Source organism: Bombina bombina, chromosome 4, assembly GCF_027579735.1.
Source record: "Bombina bombina isolate aBomBom1 chromosome 4, aBomBom1.pri, whole genome shotgun sequence".
Lineage (NCBI taxonomy): Eukaryota > Metazoa > Chordata > Amphibia > Anura > Bombinatoridae > Bombina > Bombina bombina.
This window is the reverse complement of record NC_069502.1, coordinates 459,814,122-459,828,127: the sequence shown is the minus strand read 5'-3', so window position 1 is coordinate 459,828,127 and position 14,006 is coordinate 459,814,122. Positions and strand designations below refer to the sequence as shown.

General features: G+C 39.7%; 1 protein-coding gene across 2 annotated transcripts in view; it reads right to left on the bottom strand.

The window, feature by feature from the left end:
- Positions 1-13,750, bottom strand: part of AP2M1 (adaptor related protein complex 2 subunit mu 1) — a 237,324-nt gene extending 223,574 nt beyond the window's left edge. Inside the window, exon 1 of one of the 2 annotated variants that reach the window (XM_053710328.1) lies at positions 13,648-13,750. The gene's annotated coding sequence lies outside the window, so the exon portion shown is untranslated. Of the gene's footprint in view, positions 1-13,615 lie in introns of both variants that reach the window. The other variant, XM_053710329.1, reaches the window with a different exon arrangement.
- Between the last annotated feature and the right edge of the window lie 256 nt (positions 13,751-14,006).

The following is a 14,006-nucleotide window of genomic DNA, read 5'->3' as shown; positions in this document are numbered from 1 at the left end:
GTCTTATGTAATCATGCAATTATACAGGTCGGTAGATTATGTTGCAGCTTTAGAAATAGTTTAGGCCAATTAAAATAGAAATACACTTCTCGTCAGCTACTTCCCACCAGGGAAAGATGGACCAAAGCTGTAAAAAAGAAACAGAAAACTTGAGAGACTTGGGACTCTGACTTAACATATCGAACAAAATTCTCTCCTGGTTTTTCCCTACGAGACCAGACTAATCAGGACTGTTCAAAAATGGAGGTACTCTGAAAGAAGAGTGCCTAACCCCTTCAGATGGTTAATAGATAAGTATGCTACTATTTGTAAAATCATTTTGTCCTGCCTAGGTGACTCTACCCATTTAGAGATAAGTAGACAGGCAGGGGCTAAAATGTTAATTTCTACTGACCCCCTTCAAAAGGGGACGAACCGAGACTGTCCAGGGATGGGTGAACACCCATAAGTTAAAGACTAGATTTAAATCAACCAAAAACAATTTAATTACTCTCATTGCTGATATAGTTATCTTTTATGATGTACACAGTTTTGTAATGCACATTTACCCCAATGTGTAACCCTAGAATGTTCATAGATGTAGTGTATACCATGCACATCTCAGTTATTATGTTTTGTTATTTCTATTGTTCTAATTTTTTTCTTTCCTTAGTTACTGTTATGGATCCGGTATGTGAATACTCATGCAATATATCAGCCATGTTCATTTGGTCACGACCTTACTGCATTCTCTTGATCTCCTCGAAGGTATGCAGGGAACGGGGAGAGAGGTCCAAGGTGAGAGTTAAAAAAATTTTACTATGCAACACAGCTTGTAGTCTACAAACTGGGGTTCACGGCATCCTGTGCTCTATTAGTGCACCACTCACAGAAAATCTCAAAAATCATAGCAAACACCCACCCACCGAGATAGATGGATCCCTGGACTATTAACTTAATTTCACATAATGTAAGGGGGCTGAACACAGACATTAAACGCAGAATGGCACTCACGCAATATAAATCTCTTAAAGCAAATGTGATCTTTCTCCAGGAAACACATTTTCTACATTCCCAAATACCCAAATACTGGACTAAAGATTTCCGCCACCATTACCACTCAACCTCTGACTCTAAAAAACGTGGGGTATCCATATTGATACACTCCTCCCTTCCCTTTACACATCAGGAAACAGTCAAAGACAAGGAGGGCAGATACCTCATTGTGAAAGGACAGATCCAAAATTCCGATATAATATTTTGCAATATATACGCACCAAACGACAAACAAGATGCCTTTTTTAGACAAATTACACACCTCTTGACAGAATGGTCTCAGACTAGGACAATCTTTGCTGGAGATTTTAATGTAGATCTCACATTGCAACCCCACAAACACAACCCCCCACATACCACTAAGCAACACAAACAATGTAGGATGATCAAAGTAATACAAGACTACCTCGCTACCAACACACTAATAGACTCCTGGAAAACATTATATGGTCATACAAACGATTCTACTTTTTTCTCAGCGGCGCACAAAACATACAGAAAACTAGATTATATATTTGTCAGTCAGTTTCTACGCCCCATCCTAATAAACTCAAATATCCATTCCTGTGTGTGGTCAGACCACTCCATAGTACAGCTTACCTTGGGTGACATGCAAGTTCCGGGGAGGACCAGATCATGGACATATGACCCCTTCTGTCTAAGAGACCCTACGGTCCGAGAGACGGTAGAACGTAACATGCTAGAATACTGGGGCATAAACACGGAGACGACGGTTAACCCTATCATGACTTGGGCAGCTCACAAAACCTACCTAAGGGGCCTATTGATAAAAGAAAAATCTATCCTTCTTAAAAAGCGGAATGTACAGAAGTTAGCTCTACAGAAAGAAATAGATACATTAGAAAGGCACCACAAACTGACAATCTAGAGCTACACTGACACAGCTTCAGGGTAAAAGAACAGAGTTAGCAACTATTCTAAATGATCAGGCAGTCAAAGCAGCCTTCCGGCTCAAGACAAACTACTATATATACGCAAACAAGCCAGATAGGTACTTAGCGCACAGAATTCGCGAACGGGCAAAAATAGCCTCCATAACACAGATTCAAAAACAAGATGGCACCACAACCTCCCACCCACAGGAGATTGTGGACAGCTTTGCTCAATACTATGGCACCTTATATGAGGGAACCCATGTCGCCCACTCCCCCACCACGGAATCCATACTAACAAAAATGCTAGATGACGCCCATTTACCCTCTATCACAGAAACAGACAGGGAGAGTTTAAACCAGGCGATAACTGCCAACGAGGTATTGGGAGCCATTAAAGATTTGAAACCGGGCAAAGCCCCGGGTCCAGACGGACTACCGGGTGAATACTATAAATTATTTAAAAATTCCCTGACATCACATCTAGTTAAATTTTCGAATTATATTATGCAGGGGTATGAGATCCCACGCGATTTACTAGGAGCCAGGATAGTGGTGATACCCAAACCAGGCAGAGATCCACAAAGATGTCCCAACTACAGACCCATCTCCCTTATAAACCAGGACCTAAAGATCTTTACCAAAATTCTGGCCAATAGACTAAAACACATATTACCGACCATAGTACACCCGGACCAGGTGGGATTTATAACGGGTAGGGAAGCACCTGACAACGTAAGACGGATCATAGCAACAATAGCCCAACTCGACCGGACTAAAACGCCTTCTCTGGTCCTCTCATTGGACGCGGAGAAGGCGTTTGATAGAATTGACTGGACATACATGTTCACGGTCCTGGATAAAATGGGATTTACTGGTCCATTTGTAGACGCACTGCGAGGGATATACTCTAAACCTACGGCTACAGTTAGGGCCATGGGACATCACTCCACACCTATATACATTAAAAATGGAACGAGACAGGGTTGCCCGCTCTCCCCACTACTGTTTGTCCTTTGTATGGAACCATTAGCGGCCAATATTAGGCACTCAACTGAGGTGACTGGACTTAAAATCAAACACACAGACTATAAGATCTCCCTGTTTGCGGACGATGTCCTCTTAACTCTCACCAAACCCTTGAAATCCCTCACGGGGTTATACGAAATATTGCAGAGGTTCTCCCAGGTTTCAGGCTATAAGATCAACCTGGACAAAAGCGAAGCACTAGCCATAGCCCTACCGGCTCACACAAAAAAACTAATTGAGTTAAATTTTTCATTTTCTTGGGTTAAAACACATATTAAATACTTAGGTACAAAGATACCGACCCAATACTCAGACTTATATAAGGTAAATTATCTCCCCTTATTTAAAGAGCTAAGATCAGATATTACTAAATGGAAACTATTGAACTTCTCCTGGTATGGTAGAATATCTGCCATAAAAATGAATCTACTACCGAGGATCCTATATCTATTTAGAACCTTGCCCGTCCCAGTTCCAAAGAATGATCTCAAAACCCTACAATCAGACATTAATTTCTTCATTAATGGTAAGAAACAAGCAAGAATTCCCCACTTAACTTTAACCAAGCATAGACAGCTAGGGGGGGGTAGGGGTCCCCAACTTGCTTAATTACTATGAAGCAGCTAGATTGGCACAGGATGCTCTTCTGGGCTCCTCATTGGGAAATTTGGTATGGAAGGAAATAGAAGCAGGGATAGCAGATCTAGAATCATCCGGAGATCTGATTTGGGATAGAACACTCCAACAACAAAATAAAACATACTCTCCTGTTACGACTTTATCACTTGACAATTGGAGGACAATGGCGCTTGGCAAGGGGAAGATGCCCAGATTCTCCCCCAAAATGCCAATTAAATACCTTATCCCAGGGGAATATCGCAAACAGCTAGATAAATGGGAAAATAAGGGGTCTTTACAGGGTGGGAGACCTTCTAATGAACAATAAACCACTAACCTTCAACCAGATACAAGAGAAATTAACACCACTATCACTCAAATGGTATCTATACTTACAAATACTCTCTGCCCTACATAAGTTCATCCCAAATATATGCAAACAACCCTGCACCATACTAGAAAGACTGTGTAGCGCACAAGCGAGACCTAGACAATCCATCTCTCAATTATACTTGGCCTTACAAGCTCCAGAGGGTAGCACTAAAACACCTATAATGATTAGATGGGAAACAGACACGAAGTCTACACTAGAACTGCCAGAATGGCATGACCTTTTTTATTCTTCATGCAAGGGATTAATCAGCGCGGACCTTCGAGAAAACAGCTTAAAGACCATCTTTCGGTGGTATTTGACGCCTATTAAAACTTCACACTACACAGAAGGTAGAAGTAGAAACTGTTATAGGGGTTGTAATTCGGTTGGTACCTATATACATATGTGGTGGGAGTGCCCGAGAGTGGCTCACATCTGGTCCAAACTTTCATCCCATCTCAGCTCCCTCTTAGAGGAGCTATCTATATATCAGGGACTGCTGAATGCCCCCATACCAAATCTTAACAAACATATCAACACTCTCATTAGAATACTCTGCACGATAACGAGACTAAGTATTGCCAAATATTGGAAGGAAGGAGTACCAACATGGAATGAAATACTAGAGAGATTTAAACTAACATACTCCCTACATGAAGCGGCAGCAATGATATTAGGCACGACTGACACATTCCACAAGATCTGGTTTTACTGGATACTACATTCAACATAAAAACCCCACCAAACATTATATATGCAGATAGGGATTCTGATCACAAGGGAAAAATAAAAGGACCTGTTTACAAGAGATTGCAGTAATGTACGATTGAAAGACCATATCGGACCAAATGTTTTGTTTGTAAATCCATAGTTATTTTTAGGGTTTACCCTTTTTATTATTTTTTCTCTACTCTGTAACAGGAGTATAAGTTATGCATTGGCAGTCCTTGAGGAGTAGTACAACTGATATGATGTATAAATATCGACAACTCAAGATATATGGAAAAAGACCAGTGACAAGGTCTTGAATTGACTAACTATGCCTGTAGATAAGATTCTGTAATTGACTGCATAAGACGTGTATTCTGTTTGAAAATGTTATTTCAATAAAAACTATTTTAACATAAAATAGAAATACAGTAGTCACACAGGTCCTTCAACCACACTAATCAAATCAAACATACAAATTAATTAAGCAAACTGCAAAAATATTTCAAGTTTAACTCTGTTCGGAGTAAAATAACTAATAATTCTTAATAATAATAAAAAAAAAAAAAAATAAAAAAAAATAGCCCAGGTTTCACCACTAAAAGGGGCATTATATGCTAGAGATGATCACTGGACTGAAAAGGAAAAGTAAGCACCTTGTAATTACAAGACATTTCTGCTGTGTTGCGATACATTATATCAGCCGGGTCTAAAGTTTTTAAAACAAAGTAACATCCTTTTTTACTGCAATTATTTTTCAATAGCCAAATGCCACCCACCATTTGCCTTATTTGGAGGAGCCAATTAGGGCACTAGTCCGCAAACTGTTAGTTAACTTAAAAGGAATGGTTTTACAGTTATCTGATAAAACCAATTAGGGACATATGTAGCAGAGTTAGTGTTGAGAGGTCAATATGGAGCATTTTAAGTTCCAAGAAATAGAAATTGATAAATTTTCAGAGCAATGACATAAAAAGGGTCAAAATAAATAATGAAAGTATATTGCAAAGTTGTTTCATTTCACATAATGAAACTTATATAAAAATCTCAAGGTGTTTACTTTCCCTTTAAACCTGGGTGCACAGGAGAATGGAAAAATGGAGAATAGGCAATTGGTGAAAAAAATAATCCGCACACATTCCTAAAGTTTACACATCTCAGACATCCCAGCAGGAGAGGGGGCAGCAAAAATTCCACTGTGCTTTACATATCTACCAGATGTGATCTTTTAGCCAACATCCCCCTTCTATAATAATTATTTGAAACATAAAACCAAAGACCCAACAGATTAAAAGTAGCCTGATCTCACAGCTATTATGGTATGCTGCATAGAATACCCCCTCTAAGGCTACATTTACATAAATTCAGAGCACCCAAGAATGTTGTGCGAACCTAAGTAACCCACTGAAAAAAAACCTCCATTTATCCTATACCAAAATGCTCTAATATACTTTATATATTGTAGCTAGGGCTGTGCATTTGGATGCTTCAGTAGCATCCAAATGTGGCAGCCGCTTGTGCTGTTCGGCGCATTTCTGGGCCCCGTTTATTCTTGTAATTGTACTACACACTAAGATTTGCACAGATCTTTGTGTTGCACTTTCACAAGAATAAATGTGGCTCCAAAAAGAGCCAAATGGCACGAGCGGCCTCCTCCTCCTGCATTTGGATGCTTGTGAAGCATCCAAATGCACACCCCTAATTTTAGCCAAGGGCTTGACAGATTGTGAAGCCCAGGCCCCTACAATTTTACCTCCAGCTTTTAAACATTTAGATTTTTCACCACACATCTATGAAGAAAATCCATCCCAGATACTAAAACAACCTCTCAACCCGTTATGTTGACATTTTACATACAAGCGTTTTTTCAAAGTGAAGGACAATTTTGACGAGTTAGTGCCCAGTTTTTAAATAATCCTATTAAAAAATAAGGGCACTTTAATTCAACAAAACTGAAATTTCAAGCGTTTTCTTCAAAATCTTAAGTTACCTTTAAATCCTGAATGCTGCTCCATCTATTCCCCCCCGGCCATCGGAAGCCTCTGCTTATGTCAGAAATGGCGAATCCAGCTTCCTCCAATCACGGCGTTCTCCCCGAGGGCTTGCGACGGGTGGAGGAAGCACTGCAGCGGCTCCCAGGATTAAAAAGGTACGTTTTTGAAGAAAATGCTTGAAATGTCAATTTTGATTAATTAAAAGTGCCCTTGTTTTTAAATAGGATTATTAAAAACCGGGCACTAATTCGTCAAAATTCACCACTTTAAAAACAAAAAACTCCCCCCCAACAAGGGAAAGCACAAATTTATTATAAAACATCGCTCTACTTCCCTAGTCATTTGAGGAAGGAAATGGTAGGACCTAAAATTCAGGAGAATGTGCTGAATCTTAGGAAATAACTGGCACTATGCTGACAAGGGTCTCAGGAAAGTTAAGTGATAATGCTAACAAAATAAATAGTTCCTGTGAAGACAGGATGTAATCCGTGCTGCATACAAAACTACATGTATAGGCATAAAATAAAAAACCCTACAGGTTTCAAACATGTAAAAAAGCTTGTATTTAAAGTTTTAAGTGTCAGTAAACCTAAAAAAATAATGTTATATAAAATTCTGCACATAGTGCAGAATTACATAACATTATTTTAGTGCTATAGTTATAAAAGTCTTTTTTCCCCTTTTAATATTTTAAAAATATGCCACTTTTACAGACCCGCTCTCTGCTGAGCGGGTCTTTTTTACTCAGCGCATCGGGCCAGCTGTATAGTCACAGCCCGGCCCGACCGCGCCATAACATTAAGTGAAGCTCGCTCCTGCTGTCAGACAGAGCAGGAGCGAGCTGCACTTAGTCTTATGGCGCAGTCGGGGCAGGCTGCGACTATACAGCTGGCCCGATGCGCTGAGTAAAAAAAAAAAAAACAAAAAAAAAACAGACCCGCTCAGCAGAGAGCGGGTCTGTAAAAGCGGCATATTTTTAAAATATTAAAAGGGAAAAAAAAAGGCTTTTATAACTATAGCACTAAAATAATGTTATATAATTCTGCACTATGTGCAGAATTATAGAACATTTTTTAGGTTTACTGTCCCTTTAAACACATTCAAGAAACATATGGATCGACAAACTAAAAACCTTTAGGAGCCAAGGTAGAAGGTGTTTTAGAGATTCATTTTAACACACACAGAAAATATAAAATTAGAAAACACGTGGGGTAAAAGAAACCAACTCTAAACTGCAAAGGTTTATAATGAAATCAAGCAAACTAGAAGACCAAGCTTTAAACAAACCCTGGAAGCTGAAACATACCGACTTTGTTTCTAATACATTAACAGTTTAAATTTTGAACCCCTGGTTTAAAAAGCAGAGAATTTTCATATCTTTGCCACCAACTTCAGTTTAAAGAAAAAAAGGCAGATTGTTATAATCTCATTATAGCCAGATGAACACAGTATGTACTCCTCCCTTGTCTATTAGCCAAGATATGTGCCTGACAGTTATGTGATACTTTGAACTCCACTGTGCACCTATTAGCCTGACGCCATTATGAAACTAGCTTTAACCCCTTTGCTACTGAGAATTTCATTGAAAAAAAAAAAATAAACTTCCCCAAAGCACATAAAGATTAAAGTGAATGTCAATTTTTTAGGATATGAATGTATCATTCAATAGCTTATCACTATATCAATTAAACCGCCACTTTCATTTTTTAATAAAATGTATAATAAATTTTATATTATAATATGAAATTTAGTCTCTTATAATTACCAGCTCCTCCCACCCGCAACTTCCTTGTCTTATTCAATCCTACGTATACAGCGGTCCCACCCGCTGTTTACGTAGTGGCAATGCGCGCTCCAAGCGATGCTAAACACCTCACACAGTCCGATAACTAATTGCGCATGCGCGAAATGTGCATGAGCTTCAGATATCGTTGTCAGAACTGTCTAACGCAAGCGCAGTACAGACGCGTGACAGCAAAAGGGGTTTGGTCCCCCCGTGGTAAATACATTTATTGGTTCTGATGATCGAGCCTACCCTGTCAATCAATGATGAAAAATGCCGGGCAGACGATTATAATTACGAATGCGAGGATATTAAATTAAAATACTCGGTAATTACAATCTTTAAAAAAAAAATTATGAATTAAAGTGCTGTTATTTTAACTTTAAAGTTAATGTGAACTTTAGAGACCATGCTGACTTTACATTCACTTTAACCGTGTTTTGGTTACAAAAGCTAGTAAACCACTGCTTAGATTTTTTTTAAATGGAAGCTTATCATCAGTGGTCCCTGGAATTTATCTAGTACATAATATTTTGGCATGAATGTATACAGATGAAATTAAGGAGAGAACGCAAATTTGCTCATATGTAGATTGCAAGGCACAGATTTTTCAATAATACTTTGGTGGTGTCAAATCCAAAAAAATCTGACTCACAGTAACCGAGTCTCTGCTTCCAGGAATTCATTTAATCAAGAATGCACATCCCCTACACATAAGGATATAGCACCCTGTGTATTGCTCAGCAGTGTTAAATAAAAAAACAAAAACAAAAAAACCTGATAAAGTGAAACTATACAACTACTAACAATATTCCATTAAACATTAAAAAGGCAATGCTTTAATCTGTTAGAACATTTTACTACTGCTTACATATAACTAAAACGCTATTTTGCGCTCTTGTGTAACCCCCCCCCCCCCCCCCCAAAAAAAAAAAAAAAAAAAAAAAAAAAAAAACCATAATCCCACAATTAAAAATAGTCATTTGTTAATAATATAACTAGTAGGTTTTTTTTTTGTTTTTTTTATAAAAGCAAAAAAGTAATTTGTGAGAACAGCAGAGTTGCACAATAACTTTAATGTGAACAATTTTCAAGGCACCACAAATTACAGGGGAATAATTCAGTCAAAGTCATTAAAGTGTTTTTCTTTATCATTGTTCTTGTTTGAGTACATATATTTCTGTATTGTACATTTTAAAATAAACACACCAATATTCAGTGATACATTTGTTTAAACGTTAAAAAGGACTGTGTACCCAAACATTTTCTCCACCTTAATTTGTTCCCAATGAACCATTCTGCCTGCTGGACTATTTACACACACACACTCCCAGAGGGAGGCAGGAGAGAACTAATACAATGATAATATTCAATTGTTCTCTCTAGGTATTAGACTTCTGTATACAAAGAGATAATATAAAACAAGCACATGTGTACAGAAAGATAAATAAGATCCCGTTTTAATGGGATGTGGTTTCAAGAAAAACAAACAGTTTTTACATATGCAAAATAAACCTAAACAAGCAATTTATATTATACTCTGCAGCTGGCATAACTCATTGGATACAGATTAAGGGAAAAACTATTTTACAGTACACTGCCCCTTTAGCACAGTTTTAAGTATATTGCCAAAGTGGTTTTATTTTGTATTACAATTTTAAGGTGTTCACTGTCCATTTAATAATAATTTTGCAACAGATTGAATTTAAATGTTATATTAGCTAATTAACAATAACACTGCATACTACAATCAATTTGGGCAGTTTTAACCCCTTAATAACCGAGGACGTACCAGGTACGTCCTACAAAAAAACAAAAGACATGCCTGGTACGTCCTCAGGAGTTTCAAACGCTGAAAAGCGATCGTTTTCAGGGTATTGCAGCAATGCTGGATGAAGTTTCAGCACTTATACTACGCTCTCACCTCACTACCTGTCCCCTTGACCCTATCCCCTCACAGCTGCTCTCCTCTCTCTCTGCTACCCTTACCCCTATACTAACACACATTTTCAACCTCTCCCTCAGCACTGGTACATTTCCCTCATCGATGATACATGCGCTGGTCACACCTATCCTCAAAAAACCTTCCCTTGGACCTACCTCACCATCCAACTACCGCCCAATTTCCCTCCTCCCTCTTGCTTCAAAGCTTCTCGAAAAACTAGTATATGCACGCCTATCCCATTTCCTTACGTTAAACTTGACCCACTGCAATCTGGATTTCGTCCCTATCACTCCACAGAGACAGCTATTGTTAAGGTCACCAACGACCTACTTACAGCTAAATCCAAAGGCCACTTCTCTCTGCTTATCCTCCTTGATCTGTCCGCAGCCTTTGACACTGTCGACTACCCTCTTCTGCTCCAAACCCTCCAATCCTTCGGCATCTGTGACACAGCCCTTTCATGGCTCTCTTCCTACCTGTCAAACCGTACCTTCAGTGTAGCCTTCTCTGGGGCCTCCTCTGCCCCGTCACCACTTTCTGTCGGAGTACCACAAGGCTCTGTCCTCGGTCCCCTTCTCTATCTATACGTCATCACTAGGTTCCCTAATTAAGTCCCACGGTTTCCAATATCATTTGTATGCCGATGACACCCAAATCTACTTCTCTGCACCAGAACTATCTCCTTCCTTGCTAACCCGTCTCACTAACTGTCTCTCATATCTCTTCCTGGATGTCCTCTCACTACCTCAAGCTAAATCTCTCCAAAACTGAGCTCCTCATTTTCCCCCCTTCTTCCAAAATCCCCACCCCCAATATCTCTAACTGTCGACAACTCCATCATTACCCCTACCCCGCACGCCCGATGCCTCGGGGTCACATTCGACTCAGATCTTTCCTTCACTCCTCACATTCAGTTATTGGCTAAAGCCTGCCGCTTTCATATTAAAAACATCTCTAAAATTAGACACTTCCTTACACAAGACACAACTAAGATTTTAATCCACTCTCTCATTCTTTCCCGCCTTGATTACTGCAACTCTGTCCTCTCTGGTCTCCCCACCTGCCGCCTAGCTCCTTTACAATCCATAATGAATGCCTCTGCCAGACTCATCTTCCTTACACGTTGCTCTTCATCTGCTGCACCTCTCTGCCAATCCCTTCACTGGCTTCCTCTTGCCTCTAGGATCAAACACAAAACTCTCATTCTGACATACAAAGCCCTCAACTGCACTGCTCCCCCCTACATCTCAGACCTTGTCTCCAGATACTCTCCCTCCCGTCCCCTTCGCTCTGCTCATGACCTCCTACTCTCCTCCTCTCCTGTCACCTCATCACACTCCCGATTACAGGACTTCTCCAGACTGGCTCCCATCTTGTGGAACTCTTTGCCTCGCTCCACAAGACTCTCTTCTAGTTTTAAAAGCTTCAAGTGCTCCCTAAAGACTCTACTGTTCAGGGACGCATACAACCTACGCTAACCTTTCCTAATACCAGTTCCTCTCCTCCACTGCAATCCCCTGAACCCTCTTAGCATGTAAGCCTAATAGTCCAGCTGTTTGTGGATCACCTTCTTAAGAGCTGACTACAACAGTGCAACTCTTGGCAGGGCCCTCTACCCTATAATTGTTTTGTTGTACTCCCCCTTTGTTTATATCGCTGCAGAATCTGTTGGCGCTCTACAAATAACCGATAATAATAATGCTTCGATATTGAGGCATTGTGCAATACACTTTGCTAAGCAACCGATGCAGAGAGGGCCACTCTGTGACCCTCTCTGCATCAGCCAGCGATGGTACCAATTATTGGTGCTGTGGGAGGGCTTGGAGGGAGGTGGCCTATCGCTGGAGGCGGGCAGGACCGCTACGCCGCGGAAGTGAGTGGGATCCGTGTCTGTAAAGGGATCTTGGAGGGGAGCAGCTACACTACGGAAAAGTGTTTTTTTTTATAAAAAATAATGTTAGGGTGGCTCAGGGAGGTTGGGTGGTAAAGGGGATCAGAAATAGAGACAGAGAGATAGATATACTGGCAGACTTCCTGCCAGTACTTAAGATGGGGTGACCCTAGGGGGTGGGAGAGGGAAGAGAGCTGTTTTAAAAAAAAAAAATGATAAGAGGAAGAAGAAAAATTGATAATAGAAGTAAATTAGAAAGTTGCTTAAAATTCCATGCTCTATCTGAATTATGAAAGTTTAATTTTGACTATACTATCCCTTTAATGGCTGTAACAAAGCTCCTTCCTGGAGAAAATGCTCATTTGCACTTTTTATTAGCTAACAAAACATACTATCCATTTTTATGCAGAATAGCGGAAGAGTAAACATTTCTGGTATCTGTCAGACTGGGCACTTTCTGCTTTTCAAAATCCCATAGGTAACTAAAAGGAGATAGTTGCAGCTAAAGGGCAACAAGAAAGCAGGGAGATTATTGTAAGGATTTATTAGGCGGGGTATTCTAGACAGTAAAGGGACACTAAACCCAAAATGTTTCTTTCATGATTCAGGTAGAAAATACAATTTTAATCAACATCCCAATTTACTTCTATTATGTCGTTTACTTCATTCTTTAGATATCCTTTATTGAAGAAATAGCAATGTACGTGGGCGAGCCAATCACGAGGCATCTATGTGCAGTCACCTATCAGAAGCAACTCAGCCTATCTAGCAAATGATGAGATCAAAAGAATGAAGCAATGAGATAATAAGTAAAATTGAACGTTATTAAAATTAAATGTTCTCTTTCTAAATTATGAAAGAAAAAAAAAAATTGGGCTTTATGTCCCTTAAGGATGACAAAAAGGATATACTACCCGTTACGTACGAAAAAGAGAAGGCTGAGAGATATACAACCTGAAAAGTGCATTTAGGAAACATATTTGTGTACTGAACGTATAGTGACAGGAGCATATGAGAAAGTAAAGGAGGCCAGCACACAGGCCAATATATCATCCGCTATTTGTGCGCAAGAAACTAACGCGGTGCAAGGCATATACAACCGGTATATCAATGAATAATCACAGAAGGAACATCCAGACAACGGAATCGCTTTCAGAGGGATACAATAATACAGGCATGAGATACAAACAAGGGAATTACTAGTTACATAGAAGAAACCGCATTTTCATTATATGATATAAAGTAGATTACAAACAAGATGAAATGTGCCAACACTCCCTCCTGCCGTCACATACACATATGCATTCCCATTACATGAAAAGCCAAAATGACATCTGGATTATTACCAGCCAACTCGCCGCCCTGTCAAGATACCTACAGCCACTCCTGGTGCCTCCGATGATAAACCAAGATGGCGGCCACCTCCTCCCACCACTACTTTCCGCAGTGTTGACGTCAATACGCAGCTACGTTAGTCTTTTATCAAGCTGTCAAGACTTTCATGGGAAGCTGGGCATGCGCATATGACTGTACTTACTTGCTAGTAGCTACTAGCTGCCTAATAGTAGCGGTGTCACCAACCTACTGATAACACAGGTGCGTGCACTGTGGGAGACCCATCTGTTATTAGAATGTATATACTGTATTTTGATGGACTCGGAGCATGAGGTGGGAGATACAGAAAGAATGGAAAGCAAAGCAATCAGATAGACAAAAAAGCATTTTGTAATATAAATT